Source organism: Erpetoichthys calabaricus, chromosome 3 (assembly GCF_900747795.2).
Source record: "Erpetoichthys calabaricus chromosome 3, fErpCal1.3, whole genome shotgun sequence".
Taxonomy (NCBI): domain Eukaryota; kingdom Metazoa; phylum Chordata; class Cladistia; order Polypteriformes; family Polypteridae; genus Erpetoichthys; species Erpetoichthys calabaricus.
The window spans coordinates 2,655,376-2,668,385 of NC_041396.2; the positions used below are offsets into that span (position 1 = coordinate 2,655,376).

General features: G+C 41.5%; 1 protein-coding gene across 3 annotated transcripts in view; it reads left to right on the forward strand.

The window, feature by feature from the left end:
* Positions 1–13,010, forward strand: part of ptk2ba (protein tyrosine kinase 2 beta, a) — a 386,610-nt gene that overhangs the window by 267,699 nt on the left and 105,901 nt on the right. The window lies entirely within an intron of this gene.

Here is a 13,010-nt window from a genome sequence, read left to right on the forward strand (position 1 = left end):
ATAAAATGCAGCAAAATATGTTTATTATATTATACAGATAAAACTTTATCTTTAACTACACGGTGCCGCAGCGCTACTGAGCCGCTGGCGCTCCGTTAGTGGATTGTTTCTGCCTTGCGCTGTATTCTTGCTGGGGCTGGCACAACACAGGATGGATAGTATAATTAAACATGTACTATGAAGATATTTCGATGTTCCTTAAAAGTTTTGAAGAATCGGCGTTCTAAACTTACAGATGGCTTAACATCTATTACAGAACTGATTGTGTGGCGATTGGGTATTTGGAGAAAGAAAAGCAAGGACATGAATTGGAGGTTAGTACGTTTGAAAGAGACAGTACTGCTACAATAAAGTATTTCATCGAAGGTATCGCACGGCTCAGCAAGCATCTTGCGTGAGACATGAACAATCACTGTACCACCATGTTCCCATGTTTAATAACATGCTTTAACTCCTATCATCATGAACATGATATCAAGTATACATCTCAGTATTTTAATTATTCAGAGAGCTGTGATATCACGAATGTAATGGATTCTGTGTCCTTTTGGAGGAAGAGAAAGCCCGTTTAAGATGCACATAGTGATTCATACACATAGAGCACATAGAAGATCAAACACAAAACAAAGCATTTAACGTGCTACTTTAGTTACGACAGGATTTGAGAAACTAGTAAATTAAAGGATTTTAAGATGAAGTTTATGATGTTCTACTTTAATGATAAAATAAACTACGTGATTAACATACATTTCGTGCTTTTTTCCCACTGTATGCCTATTTTTTTTCTCTGTATCCTAATAGGCTTTCATATGACACTCAAGACGGTGGGCTTCGACTCGCCTTTTCACAGCGACTTTGATATCTGACAACTTTTTTATTTTGGGCACTGTGCGACTTTGTGAACGTGAGCTTTTGAGTTTCTCCGACACTCTTATCAACTTCCTTTTGTTGATTATACCACTGTTTAAACCAACAAATAGTATGTTTTTCTTTGCCTCCACTTGGTATTCACTGGAATTCTTCTATTTCCCCTCGTGCTTTTGCCATTGTCTTTTCACAGAAGGCTGAGCTTAAGGGCTATTTATATTGATTTGCACATTCAAAGAGGCGTAATTCTGGGAGGAGTTGGGGCGGGACAGCAGGCGTGTGCACGTGCGTTACTTTTCACGCTGACCGGGATTTATGGAACAAAAGAATGTGGAAGTTGGTGTTCGCACAAATTTATGCATCTGGATTTTTTTGTGCGTACGCACATTTACACTTTTGTCCATACGTCGTGTTATAGTGTGAATTCTACGCACAGCATTATACATGAGGCCCCTGGTTTGTAAAGGGAGGAAGATAAGAGGCATTAGAATACAGTGCCACCCTGTGGATTAGTAAAGAATTACCACCAGAGCCTTCATGCTGTCCTCAAGGCGTACATGTGTGACACCTGAAAGCTCCATTTTCTTAAACTGAATTCTCACTGAGCCAGGACCAGCTCCTTGCCAGCTGTACTGTGTCACCATACTTCTTAGCATGGTATTGTCATCATTTTAGCTTAACATAACTTAGCACACTTCAGGGTCATTGGGGTGGGTGGTAGGCCTGTCATAAAAGCACAGGGTGCAGGCATCAGTCGATTACAGGGTCTACTCATCCACACACCCACACTTACAGAATCACCACTACACCTAACATGCACATTTCCATCAAGCCTTTCTGTGCTCTAAAGACTTTGTTTTATTGGCGGAGTTAGAGCCACATTTTGGTGATGAAAGTCTGAGGCCTAAGTGTCATCTTGGTGTCATCCTGGTTCTTTAGGATCTAATATCTGCCTTTGATTCCTTAGGCATCGAATCTCTGACTGAGGTGGAGGAATGGCAGACTCAGATCACCACCTTATTTTCACAATTGCTTTCTACAGATTGGATCTCGTTCTTTTTAATATCTCCAACAGCTTGCTGTTTTCGGTGGTGCCACACTGAATTGTCCTTTTCATCTGAACACTTATGGGTAATCACAATGTGCACCTTGAAATATGCTCACATATTTTCAGGTTGTTCTTTTTCCTCCTACTTCATTTTGCTAATTCTTTTCACTTCCTGTCAGCTGTGTTTCTGTTTCTTGCCGCAGTCGCTTGTATCACGTCCTGCTGATTCCATCTTCACCTTGCAGAAACCATTTGTGCTAATTTCGACAGCACACCTTCTCAAACCAGCTTTGTGACCACCATTGTCACAGGCGGTCAGACTCACTTCTGCTTTGTGATACACTCACATTTGCATTGCCGTTTGTCACTTACTGTATATTCTGCACATTCAGAGCAGCAGCGAGATATGGAATAGCTGGAAATGTCTGTGCCTGCAGACATCACATCAGACGTGGCTCATTTATTCAGCTTAATTATAAATCCTGTAATCGTATTTATTTGTTATCAGTAGGATTGCAGCATAGCACTGAAATTAAGGAAGTGAGCTCTGAACCAAAAGGTGGCCGTTCGATCCTCACCCCGACTTCCTGTATGACACCAAGCAAGTTAATGAACCTGCCTTGAGTCAAGCCGCATTACCTGATGGTACTGCATGTCTGTATTTATCAAGTGCCGCCATGTGCTGCTGACTGTTGGTAAAATAAAGTGTTGGCACTTTTTTCACTTTTCTGATATATTTATTTGTAAACTTTTCAGCCAGGTGAGCATCGACCACTTTTTTTTTTCAGAGATTCTCAGAGATCTCCTTTGATTGAGACACAGCACATGTCCAGAAACGTGTGTGGTGGAGATCAGACTTTGACAGTGAAGACCCCAGCTGATGTTCGCCTCCCACACTCACACTTGGCTGTCATGCTATTGATTGAATTTGAATTAGAAGCCTTTATTGTCATTATTCTACAACGTATTATGAAATTTCACAGCAGCTACTCCTTCAGATGCAATGACAAAAAAACAATCATCATTTATACAGTAACTATAAGGTACTATATATAAAACTGCTAAATACAAAGAATCTAGCCATCCATCCATTATCCAACCCACTATATCCTAACACAAGGTCACAGGGGTCTGCTGGAGCCAATCCCAGCCAACACAGGACACAAGGCAGGAAACAAATCTCAGGCAGAGCGCCAGCCCACTGCAGGGCACGCACACACACACCAAGCACACACTAGGGACAATTTAGAATCGCCAATGCACCTAACCTGCATGTCTTTGGACTGTGGGAGGAAACCCACTCAGACACGGGGAGAACATGCAAACTCCACGCAGGGAGGACCCGGGAAGTGAACCCAGGTTTTTTTCATGGATGCTTTAGTATTCTTTGTTGTTCTTTAGTGTTGACCCCCAGTATTATTGTGAAGTTTGTGAGTCTCACCAGGTCCATTTATTAGGTTCATCTACTCCCACCCTTGAAGATTAACACACACACATAAGTCTTGAGTGACGTCAAGTGCCAGTCTCATCACCGCATTCTGCTTAGGGATTCACTGTCACCAGTACTAACAAACATGTGGGTCTCATGGCGAATCTTTTGATCATCTGTCCCTTACTCACTAAACAATGTCTTCCTTTTTAGTTGTTCTAATGATTGAGGTGGGGTTTCAATAGTCTTGACAAACCCTGTGGGGAAGACAGTAGCAATTTTACAATTTGTGAAACCCAGCACTTGGAGATGGCCATGGGTTCCAAACTTCAATCAGTCATTGACTAGAAAGGATTTTCAACCAAATATTGAAAATGATCATTTATTTATGACTAGGGGGCTCCGCCCCCTGCTCGCTTCGCTCGCCAACCCCTGGCGTTGGGACATGACAAAGAGTGAGATGTATGAATTAGATATAGAATAGTGTGCAGCTTTGGATGATGCGCATAGAAATAACAAATAGAGTGTTTGGCATATATTAATGTTTTATTGGAATGTGCTCCATGACGTCAGCATCCCGATTAATGTAGTCCAGCAGCGATTTGTATTTATCGGCTCTAAGTGAAGGCTGGTTGTTTTTTATCCACTGCAGATCATTTGATTCCGCTCGAACATAAACGTCAACGATGTATTGTTGAGTCAGCTTTCCTGCATTGAGTAATGGATTAAAGTCGTCCCTTACTGAGAGTCTGTAGGAGAAATATTCTTTCATGGATACACGTGATCATCTCTGTGCCTGCTGTTTTTTAATTCTTGAAATTGTAGCACTCCATCCTTCCTGTCCAGTTGTAAATAATATGGGGTATGTTAAAGTATCAAGAAGCGGAAAGCAAATGTTTATGCGTTGGAATGTAGGTGTGTTGTTTTTATCAGGACGTAAATGTAGAACAATATCTCTGTGAAATGGAGGCTCACCATCTTTACTTTGAAAGACAATTGCCACTTCATTAACGACGGGCAGATTGTATCGTCTTGGATCTTGTTCTTTGTCCTTTATCAAGACCAAAGCAATTGTAGTTGCCGCTATAACTTCTGCATTTGCTTTTGTATTTGCCTCCTTTTCAACTTCATGTAGCATTTTTATAGACTTAGCTAATGGGTGATTGTTTATGACATGAGTGACGTTTCTCATTATAGGCTCCGTGCATTGTTTGTTTTCAGGAAGGTTCATGCGTTGATATCGAGGATGTAGATTTGTGCATATTTGCGTTGTTGATTTGTTTCCAGGTGCACTGTTCCAATGCGATGCAATATTTGTCCACATATGCGAAAGCAGTATGGGCCTTTGCCGAGTACATGCAAAAGCAAATGAACTATTGTAGGATGTAATGCAGTTCATAAAGTTTTAACTTTCAGGCACATCGTTAGTTAGAAGCTTCTTTAGATATTCAGGATATGAATGTAAAGGAGGCAGTCTAATCTGACCTTTTTGACAACAACGTGTAAATTCATTATTTGTATTGCCAGTTGTTTCTTCTGTGAAGTTAAGTGAATGACAATGATTGCAAATGACATTCATTAATCCCAAAGAATTTTCCTCAATAGTGGATTCCTTGTTGAAGGCGTTGTCAGCCAACTGGCGTAAGCGTTTAACAGGTGTGTGGCGTTGATGTCCGCGACGGGCATGTTTTGCTTTTTGCGTTTGATTGCCTTTTTGTTGCATGTCCATTATTTGTGACGCGCTATTTTTTTCTTTTTTTTTCTTCGCCTCCGCTTTGAGCAAAGTCTGTTTCAGTCTACGCCGTGCATTGTTTGTATCGAGCCTTGTCCGTTTTTGTATGTCGGTCATTTGAGCTTTGTGCTTTTCGCGTCTTGCTTTTTTTTTTCTGTCAGTTCATTTGCGCTTTGCACACATCTCCGTTCATTTATTCTGTCTCTTCGCTCCCTTTTTTGTATGTCTGATACGCGAGCTCTTTCGGTTTGAAATCGTGCTTATTTCGATGCAGCACTTTGACACGCGAATCGTTTTGTACCCGTGACCGTGTATTCATGACTTGTTTCTTTCTCAGCATGCGAAATATGGATAAGTAATAAGGAGGATCGCACTCACTGTTAATATGTATCCTTTTCTGCAGTTGAACGGTTAAATAGTGCTTTATTGAAAGGACATCCACCTATGCTGACACCTATGCCGACACCTATGCTGCCTAGTGTGAAGGTGTCGACGTTCACTTTAGAATATGTGGCTTTGGGTGTCACTTCTTATGGATGTGTGGGGGGGATTGTTGTTGCGCGAGCGTCTTCTTTCTTTTTGTGTTCCTGTGTCTTGTTTGAATCCCCCTCTTTGTGTGTGTCCCGTCCCTTGCTTGTAGGGTCTGTGGGGTGGTTTTGTGTTCTTTTTTTTTTTGCCTTCCATGGGCTTGATGAATCCCCCTCTTGGTGTGTGTCCCGTCCCGTCCCGTCCAGTGCCTGTAGGGTGGGGGGGGGGGGGGGGGGGGTGTGTGGTCGTGCCCTGCTGTTGTGCGCTCGTCTGTTCTTTTTTTTTGGTGTGTTTAGTTTCGTGTGCAATGTGTTTCGTTCTTTGCCCGCGTTTGACTACTTTTTTATGTGCCTTTTCCTTTTTTTGGTGCTTGTTGCGCCTCATTTCTGTGACTACTTTTTGTATGTGCTCACTCCTATTTTCTGTGGTCTTGTCCGCCTCTCGCGGCCCCTCATCCGCCTTTGTCGCCCTCTTTTGTCTGCCTTTCTCCGACTCTCGCGGACTCTTTTTGCGTCTGCGCCTCTCGTGGACCCTCATCCGCCTCTCTCGCCCTCTTTTGTCCGCCTTTCTCGGCTCCTCAGCCGACTCTCGCGGACTCTTTTTGCGCCTGCGCAGTACGTCTTTTTGCAGCTACGGCCCATTGCCGGATGTGCCTGCGTCCATCATCCGGTTTAGCATTCTCGGTTAGTAATATGGATTAGGTTAGTTTGTCCAAATACTTTTGTGCTCTTGAAAACATGGGGGACCACTTCTAAAAATGTCTGTCAATCCTAAACAGTTTATATAATATTAAAATAAAGCTAAAAGTCTGCACTTTGCTTTATTTCAAATCCATTGTGGTTGGATACTTAGCCAAAATGGTGAAAATTGTGTCACTGTCCAATTACTTATGGACCTGTCTGTAAGTAACAGACGCAGAAATCATCGTTTTGGGCCAGAGTGTTCCTTTTAAGTGGAGTTAAAAAGTGATTGTGGGGTGGATTCCGTATCTCCTCTTCTCCATCATTACACCATCTGTCCCGTCATTTTTCCATTCACGCCTTAGCCTTGCTGTATTCTTGCCTTCGTGTTTTTCTTCTTCTTATTTGGCTTTGTCTTCCTTTTGTCTTTTCTTTGTGATTTTGCCCGCACTCTTGCTGTCCTGTCTGTCTCTGTCAGGCTTTCATGCCAGCCCTTCTGTACTTAATAAGTAGCTCTGCCAATCAAAATATTCTTTCTTGATTCTTGTTCCTGCTGCTGTCTTTCGCAGCAAACTCCTGAAAGCAGAAAATCTAAAAAGATTCCAATGTACTGTATTTATTTAGCTTGCCATTTTATACCTAGTGAGTTACAGAACAGCTGCTGCCGCCGTATTACTGAGGTTGATGGAGCACTGAAAGGGTAGGTGACGTGCTAGGGTCTCACTTGAATCAGCATTCATTACTATGCAGCAACCACTACGGGGGGCCATGCACAGCTTTAAAAGTCATAAGAATAGTCTGTTGGTTTACTGCTGATTTGGATCATTAAAGCACTTGCCTCCTTGAATTATTCTGACAGTTGCTAAGAAAATGGAACATTAAGGGGCCGATTGGAAAAAAGTGCAAGGCCACCTATACAGCCCCTAGTGTACAGTAAGTGGGAGTTCTGGGAGTAGAGCGGAGTGACTTGAAGGGCAAATTAGTCACACTTGTGATAATAATAACGTTAGACATTAGACACCATCTATGGGTGCCATCTGTAAGTTTGAAAAGATGGTGGCAGAATTACATCACCAGTGTGGTGCACTGTGTCAGACAGTAGCCAAAGCGTAGGGTGGCGTCCTCTTCATGTTGCACAATACGTTGTCTGAATGACCTTAGAATGTCATATAACACGATGTTCTGAAACCCATTTATTTCACCTCCACCTCTACTCAGGGTAGAGCCCATCCCAGCAGCAACAGGTCACTGCCCCCCTTTTGACAGTGTACCAGTCCAGGGTTGGGCACAAAGGTGTGTATGTTAAGTTAATTGGCCTGGTATTGGTGAGTGGGCGCTGTGTTTGTGTGTAAGTGTCTGCCCTAAAACGGGTCGAGTCTCATTCTAGTGTTGCCTCCTTTCTTACCCCTAAAGCCCCCAGGATAAGCTCAGCTCCCTGTGTCACTACATCCACAGCACTATATTGTCCCATTTTTGCCTTTTGTACACACTACCCCAGCCTTTTTAACCCCCAAAAATGGAGACTTTTGAAAACGCTCTGTATACAGTGCCTCTGGAAAGTATTCCCAGCGCTTCATCATTTTTTCCACATTTTGTTATGTTACAGCCTTATTCCAAAATGGATTCAATTCATTTTTTCCCTCAGAATTCTACACACAACACCCCATAATGACAACGTGAAAAAAGTTTACTTGAGGTTTTTGCAAATTTATTAATAATAAAAAAAACTGAGAAATCCCATGTCCATAAGTATTCACAGCCTTTGCTCAATACTTTGTCGATGCCCCTTTGGCAGCAATTCCAGCCTCAAGTCTTTTTGAATATGATGCCACAAGCTTGGCACACCTATCCTTGGCCAGTTTGGCCCATTCCTCTTTGCAGCACCTCTCAAGCTCCATCAGGTTGGATGGGAAGCGTCGGTGCACAGCCATTTTAAGATCTCTCCAGAGATGTTCAATCGGATTCAAGTCTGGGCTCAGGCTGGGCCACTCAAGGACATTCACAGAGTTGTCCTGAAGCCACTCCTTTGATATCTTGGCTGTGTGCTTAGGGTCGTTGTCCTGCTGAAAGATGAACCGTCGCCCCAGTCTGAGGTCAAGAGCGCTCTGGAGCAGGTTTTCATCCAGGATGTCTCTGTACATTGCTGCAGTCATCTTTCCCTTTATCCTGACTAGTCTCCCAGTCTCCACAGCATGATGCTGCCACCACCATGCTTCACTGTGGGGATGGCATTGTCCTGGTGATGAGCAGTGCCTGGTTTCCTCCAAACGTGACGCCTGGCATTCACACCAAAGAGTTCAATCTTTGTCTCATCAGACCAGAGAATTTTCTTTCTCATGGTCTGAGAGTCCTTCAGGTGCCTTTTGGCAAACTCCAAGCGGGCTGCCATGTGCCTTTTACTAAGGAGTGGCTTCCATCTGGCCACTCTACCATACAGGCCTGATTGGTGGATTGCTACAGAGATGGTTGTCCTTCTGGAAGGTTCTCCTCTCTCCACAGAGGACCTCTGGAGCTCTGACAGAGTGACCATTGGGTTCTTGGTCACCTCCCTGACTAAGGCCCTTCTCCCCCGATCACTCATTTTAGATGGCCAGCCAGCTCTAGGAAGAGTCCTGGTGGTTTTGAACTTCTTCCACTTACGGATGATGGAGGCCACTGTGCTCATTGGGACCTTCAAAGCAGCAGAAATTTTTCTGTAACCTTCCCCCGATTTGTGCCTCAAGACAATCCTGTCTCGGAGGTCTACACACAATTCCTTTGACTTCATGCTTGGTTTGTGCTCTGACATGAACTGTCAGCTGTGGAACCTTCTATAGACAGGTGTGTGCCTTTCTAAATCATGTCCAGTCAACTGAATTGACCACAGGTGGACTCCAATGAAGCTGCAGAAACATCTCAAGGATGATCAGGGGAAACAGGAGGCACCTGAGCTCAATTTTGAGCTTCACGGCAAAGGCTGTGAATACTTCTGGACATGTGCTTTCTCAGTTTTTTTATTTTTAATAAATTTGCAAAAATCTCAAGTAAACTTTTTTCACGTTGTCATTATGGGGTGTTGTGTGTAGAATTCTGAGGAAAAAAATGAATTGAATCCATTTTGGAATAAGGCTGTAACATAACAAAATGTGCAAAAAGTGATGCGCTGTGAATACTTTCCAGATGCTCTGCATATCTGAAAACGCCGGCTCAGCATTGCATGTGGACGGGTAAACGTGGAGAGGTTTGAAAACGCAGACACTGATCTGGTTTGTGCTTATTACATGGCTCTTTGCTGATTGAACACTGTTCAGCACAACATCTCATTCCCTAATTGGCCAACCTTCATGGAAGAAAACCGTATTCCAACATAGTGGACATTAAGGGAGTTGCTTTCCATGGCATTTGTTTTGTTGCTTAGCTTTATGCTTCTGTTGCATTTTTTATGGTCTAAACACGGTATAAATGCTTCAGTTTTACATTAAATCCTGTGGCTGGTGGTGTTACCATCTTTTCAAGGATTTTTCTGCCACTACGCTCTTTCTCATCGTAGGCTGTCACACATGTACTGTCAAGCTTGGGTCACAAAGTTGCACAGCAGAGTACCGAAAGTTTTCCTAAGAGCAGAAACTTTATTGCTGTTATGGCAGACACAAACACACGTCTCTTACAGAGGCGATCCGTCCTTGCAAGGAACAGCTGTCAAACTTGATGCCTCGGCCCTGACTCCTGCTCAAAAGAACACAAGGTCTTCTCCATCAAAGAGGTATAGCAGCTCAGAAGCAGGGGCCGGAGCAGAGGGAGTCTGGGGGAAAGAGAGACAGGAGAGTGAGACACAGGACGGCTGTGCCTCGGTCTTCAAAAGCCAGCATGCCTGCAGCTGATCCCGCAAAGAGGAGCTGTAAGAGTGTGAAAAACTGTTTAAGAGGGGGTTTCTGAAGGGCACAGTATGTTTGAGGCACTAACTGGTAACTTCACCCTTGGCTGAGGGTTGGCATTGTCATCTAACGCCTCTCCTCCTTCCTTCAGTTGGCGCTGTCCAACTTCAAGAGAGGGATGGGGAGTGAGGAAGGCATGTTGTCCTTAGTATGGGCAGGAGTGATGTCTTCCATCCGTCCATAGGTGATCTCTGAGGTTCAGTGCAGTCATCAGAGCTTTTATGCCTTCTCTGCAGTTCACAGTCGCCGATATATGAGCTTGTAACTTCCAAACATGGGTACAATGTTTTGCTGGCATAGCATGAATAGAAAGCAGCACACTATTACTGCAGACCATGAAACTGTCTGTTAGACCACTGGGTGCACCTCCTCTCTTTTAATGGCCTGTCTGAGTTGTTCCCACTTGTCTCTTCCCATCTCTTTGTCAGGTTGCTTGCAGGGCAGGATCAGTCTGGGAAACCTCGAAATAGCTGACAGTGGCTCCCGGCCATATATTGATCATCACCTAACAGGGCACATCAGCACCTGCCTGCCTGAGTCATCTTCTGCTTATCTTCTACTTGTGTCTTCTTATCTCCCTGCCAGGTTCTGTCTGTCAGCTGATTTGCGTGGTTTCAGCTGTATTTATTTATGGCCTCCCTTACCTGTTTTTAATAAAATAATGTGTTCACACATCACAGTGGCAAACCTTTGGCCATAGTGTGGATATACAGTAGCTTATTTCTGTAATGGAAGTGAGTGGGTAGATGGTGTTTAGTCTTTAATAACAATTGAGAAATAACTTGACTCAACACGATTTTGGTGTTTATGTTAATTTCATTCATCATTCATTTTCCTTAATTGGGACTCGGCTCAGTATGTAACTGTTGAGAATGTTGTGCTCTTGTGTGCACTTTGACTTTCTACTGATTGATAGGTTATGTGTTTTGTGGTCTTACTAAATGTGAAGTGCCCAGTATAAAAGGTAGCTTAAGATCTGCGGTAAGCATTAGGGTTGGGAATCTAGGAGTCTGATTATTGGGGTCTTCATTTAATTCAAAATTGATTCACAGTTGTATACACACAGTCCCCATTCCAGACAAACTGAGACAGTCTAGAAAATGCTAATAAAAATACAAAGGACTGGTTTGTAACTTTATGGAGTTGTGTTCAAACAAAAACAGCATAAAGACAAGGCATCTCATGTTGCACCTCATCAAAGAATTGCTTTGTGACAAACTTAATTTTGAAACTGATGACTGCAACGTGTTCCAAAAAAGCTTGGATGGGGTTAGGTTAGGACTAATGACAAGATAACACGTTAAAATGACAAGGTGACATTAAACATGTGACATGAGCATGTTATGGGAGAGATAGACAGATAGATAGATAGATAGATAGATAGATAGATAGATAGATAGATAGATAGATAGATAGATAGATAGATAGATAGATAGATATGAAAGGCACTATATAATAGATAGATAGATAGATAGATAGATAGATAGATAGATAGATAGATAGATAGATAGATAGATAGATAGATAGATAGATAGATAGATAGATATGAAAGGCACTATATAATAGATAGATAGATAGATAGATAGATAGATAGATAGATAGATAGATAGATAGATAGATAGATAGATATGAAAGGCACTATATAATAGATAGATAGATAGATAGATAGATAGATAGATAGATAGATAGATAGATAGATAGATAGATAGATAGATAGATAGATAGATAGATAGATAGATAGATATGAAGGGCACTATATAATAGATAGATAGATAGGAAAGGCACTATGTACAAATAAAACAAATATAAGGACTAATGACAATATAACAAGTTAAAATGACAAGGTGACATTTAACAAGTGATATGATCATGTTATGGGATGGATGGATAGATAGATAGATGTATAGATATGAAAGGCACTATATAATAGATATGAAAGGCACGATAGATAGATAGATAGATAGATAGATAGATAGATAGATAGATAGATAGATAGATAGATAGATAGATAGATAGATAGATATGAAAGGCACTATATAATAGATAGATAGATAGATAGATAGATAGATAGATAGATAGATAGATAGATAGATAGATAGATAGATATGAAAGGCACTATATAATAGATAGATAGATAGATAGATAGATAGATAGATAGATAGATAGATAGATAGATAGATAGATAGATAGATAGAATGAAAGGCACTATATAATAGATAGATAGATAGATAGATATGAAAGGCACTATGTAATAGATAGATAGATAGATAGATAGATAGATAGATAGATAGATAGATAGATAGATAGATAGATAGATAGATAGATAGATAAGAAAGACACTATATAATAGATAGATAGATAGATAGATAGATAGATAGATAGATAGATAGATAGATAGATAGATAGATATGAAAGACACTATATAATAGATAGATAGATAGATAGATAGATATGAAAGGCACTATATAATAGATAGATATATTGATAGATATGAAAGGCACTATATAATAGATATGAAAGGCACGATAGATAGATAGATAGATAGATAGATAGATAGATAGATAGATAGATAGATAGATAGATAGATAGATAGATAGATAGATAGATAGATAGATAGATATGAAAGGCACTATATAATAGAGTTCCAGTAAATTCCTCAATCCTTCATTCTACAACAAGATAATGAGCCAAACAGGCTGCTGAGGAGTTTCTCAAAGCTAAAAATATGGAAATTTCTGGAATGGCCAATCCAGTCACCCACTTTCAGTCCAATGAAGGGAGAGCTTAAGGGAACAAGCCCCCCTGAAACAAG